Source organism: Hevea brasiliensis, chromosome 16 (genome assembly GCF_030052815.1).
Source record: "Hevea brasiliensis isolate MT/VB/25A 57/8 chromosome 16, ASM3005281v1, whole genome shotgun sequence".
NCBI lineage: Eukaryota > Viridiplantae > Streptophyta > Magnoliopsida > Malpighiales > Euphorbiaceae > Hevea > Hevea brasiliensis.
Window position 1 is genome coordinate 58,352,328 of NC_079508.1, and position 3,523 is coordinate 58,355,850.

Sequence of the window (3,523 nt, forward strand, 5' to 3'; positions counted from 1 at the left end):
TTTAATTGCTTGCCATTTTAAAATCTTGCTATATTTCAACTTGCTTCTTTCAATTTGATGCAATTTTAGTTTAATTAATACATTGTTGGATAGATTATTAATTTTGCTCATATAGATCACATTCTCAATACCCATCAATTCATTACTTTAATTTCAAAAAATACTTCGATTTAGTCAACTTTTATATCAAAAATTCAATCATTAACTCAACTCCTCGTGGGAACGATATCTTTACTGTATTACTTGTACGACCCGTGCACTTGCGGTTGGGCCACATCAAGTTTTTGGCGCCATTGTCGGGGAGTTGTTTGTTTAATATTGAATTCTTGATTATTTTAGTTGTTTTTAGTTTTATTTTGTTATCTTTTCATTTTGTGTTTGTTTGTTCTTTTTCAGGTACTTTTAATCTTTTATGAGAAGAGCTAGAAGCACAAGTGACACATCCTTATTGTTCAATCCTGAAATTGAGAAATTTTGTAAAGCCAACAAGAAAGAAACCAGAAAAAGGAAAGAATCCTTGAGAGAAACCGAAATTGAAGCAGACATGGCTGATGAAAGAATTAGAATTGGTGTTGGTAATGTTGGAAATGGTCAAAACAATGAAGATGCAACCCATGGTGAAGAAGTTGTTAATGCAAACGTGCCTAGGGGAAGTATGATGGATCATGCTTTTCCTCGTTTTGATGACTTGAGAGAGAGCATAGCAAGACCAAGAATTGATGCAAATAGTTACAAGATGGATTTTGGAGTTCTTCAAATGATTCAAAATTCTCAATTTGGAGGACATCCTTCTGAAAATCCACACACACATCTGAAGAAGTTTGCTATGATTTGTGACATGCAAAAACAACCTGGAGTGTCCGATGATGCAGCAAGATTGAAGCTATTCCCATTCTCTTTGAAAGATAGAGCATTGGATTGGCTTGATTCTTTACCTCACAACTCCATTACAAATTGGAAGCAACTCACTGATGCATTTCTTGCACAATATTTTCCACTTGGAAAAACTCAAGAACTGAGGAATCAAATGACAGCTTTCAGACCAAGAGAGGATGAAACTCTTTATGAATCATGGATGAGATGGAAGGAATTAGAGAGACAATGCCCACATCATGCCATTTCGAAATGGATGATAAATAAGAATTTTTACACAAATGTCACTCCTGTAATCAGAGGAATTATTAATGCTCAAACAGGAGGAGAATTTATTATGAAGCATGAAGATGAAGCTTATGAGCTATTGGAGAAAATTGCAAAGAATACTCATCTTTGGAGTTGTCCAAGAGGACCAGCTCCAACTCGAAAAAGGCAAGCTGCTGGAATGTATGATCTTGATCCATTCAACATGATTAATGCAAAATTTGATGCACTTACAAATGTCCTTGCTAAGAAGATCGAAGATTTGAGTATGTTGGTTAGTTCATCATCATCATCTGGAAGTTCACAACAAGTGGCTTATGCAGAGGGAACCACCAGCTGTGGAGTAGATTATGGAGAACAAGCAGCGTATGTTGGTAATTATGGAAACAAACATATGGGGAATTCTTATTCTCAAACTTATAATCCAAATTGGAGGAATCATCCCAACTTTTCATGGGGAAATCAGCAAAGTCAAGTTCCAAATCAGAATTTTCAACCACAACAGCAGCAAGGAGTTCCATATCAGCAAAATAGGCAACCATTGCCTAATTTTCAGCAGAAAAATATGAATCCTCCACCAAAACAGCAAGAACAAAATTCCACCACTGAAGCTTTATTGCAACAGATTCTTGCTAACCAAAATAAGCATGATGAGGAGATGAGAGAGATGAAAGCAAGGCTAGAACAGATGCAAACACATAACAGAATGCTGGAAAATCAGATTGCACAACAAGCATCTTCCTCAAGTGCCAAGTCTTTTGGAAAACTACCAAGTCAACCAGAAAACCCAAGAGAGCAGTGTCAAGCTATTACTTTAAGAAGTGGGAAAGTTGTAAATGATGAGAAGAGTGAAAACAGTGAGAAGAGAGAAAATGAGAAAGAAACTGATGAGAGTGAAAAACAAGAGAGTGCAGAAAAATGTAAGGAGAAAATTGAAGAGAAGGAAGAGAAGTATATACCTCCTGAACCCTACAAGCCACAGCTTCCCTTCCCACAAAGATTTCAAAAAGCCAAGCTTGATAAGCAATTTGGGAAGTTCTTAGAGGTTTTGAAGAAGCTTTACATAAATGTGCCGTTTGTTGATGCTCTTTCACAAATGCCCTCTTATGCCAAATTCTTGAAAGAAATTCTCTCAAACAAGAGGAAACTTGAAGACCATGAGACTGTAGCCTTAACTGAAGAATGTAGTGCTATCCTCCAAAGGAAACTTCCCCCAAAGCTCAAGGATCCAGGGAGTTTTTCAATTCCATGCCACATTGGGGAATCATGTTCTACAAAAGCCTTATGTGATTTAGGGGCTAGTGTTAGCCTCATGCCCCTCTCAATTTATGAGAAGCTCAATATGGGAGATCTAAAGCCAACCCATATTTCTCTTCAGTTAGCTGACAGATCAATCAAGTATCCTGAAGGAATTTTGGAGAATGTGCCTCTGAAGGTTGGAAAGTTCTATATACCTGTTGACTTTGTCATCTTGGACATGGAGGAAGATTTTAATATTCCAATTATCTTGGGAAGGCCTTTCCTGGCTACAGCTGGTGCTTTGATTGACGTGAAAGGAGAAAAATTGACTCTTAGAGTTGGTGAAGAGCAATTGGTTTTCAATATTAATAACACTATGAAGAAGCATCATTCTGAAGCTGATACTTGCTTGAGAGTTGATATCATTGATGAGCTGGTTGAAGAACATTTCAGAAAGAAATATCCAGAAGATCCACTTGAAAATTGCTTGGTTCATGGAGGAGGCATAGACTATGACAACCCTCATGTGGCTGCATATGCTCAACACTTAGAGGGTAGTCCACCATTCATTTCTGCTCCAGTTTTTCAACTCACACAAAAGGAAATAGCAGAATCTAAGCAACCATCATTCAAGGAAGAAGATGCACCTAAGGTAGAACTTAAGCAACTTCCTTCTCAGCTCAGGTATGAATTTCTTGGCACTAATAACACTTATCCAGTAATTGTAAATGCAAACTTGAGTACCTTAGAGGCTGATAAGTTGTTAAGAGTGTTGAGACAATTTAGGAAAGTCTTAGGATACACCATAGATGAGATTAAGGGAATAAGCCCACACTTTTGCATGCATAGAATCATTTTGGAAGAAAATTGTAAGCCATCTATTGAACATCAAAGGAGGTTGAACCCAAATATGAAAGAAGTTGTTAAAAAGGAAATTTTGAAGTTGCTTGATGCAGGGATCATATACCCTATCTCAGACAGTACTTGGGTGAGCCCAGTACATGTTGTTCCAAAAAAAGGTGGAATGACAGTGGTCAAAAATGAAAATAATGAATTAATTCCCACTAGAACGGTGACTAGTTGGCGAATGTCCATAGATTACAGAAAATTAAATGTTGCCACTAGAAAAGATCATTTTCCACTT

General features: G+C 37.1%; 1 non-coding gene across 1 annotated transcript; it reads right to left on the bottom strand.

Annotated features, from left to right (window-relative positions):
- Positions 1–1,012: 1,012 nt before the first annotated feature.
- Positions 1,013–1,119, bottom strand: LOC131175099 (small nucleolar RNA R71). Its single transcript, XR_009145260.1, has one exon. It is a non-coding gene; the product is annotated as a small nucleolar RNA R71 (small nucleolar RNA).
- Between the last annotated feature and the right edge of the window lie 2,404 nt (positions 1,120–3,523).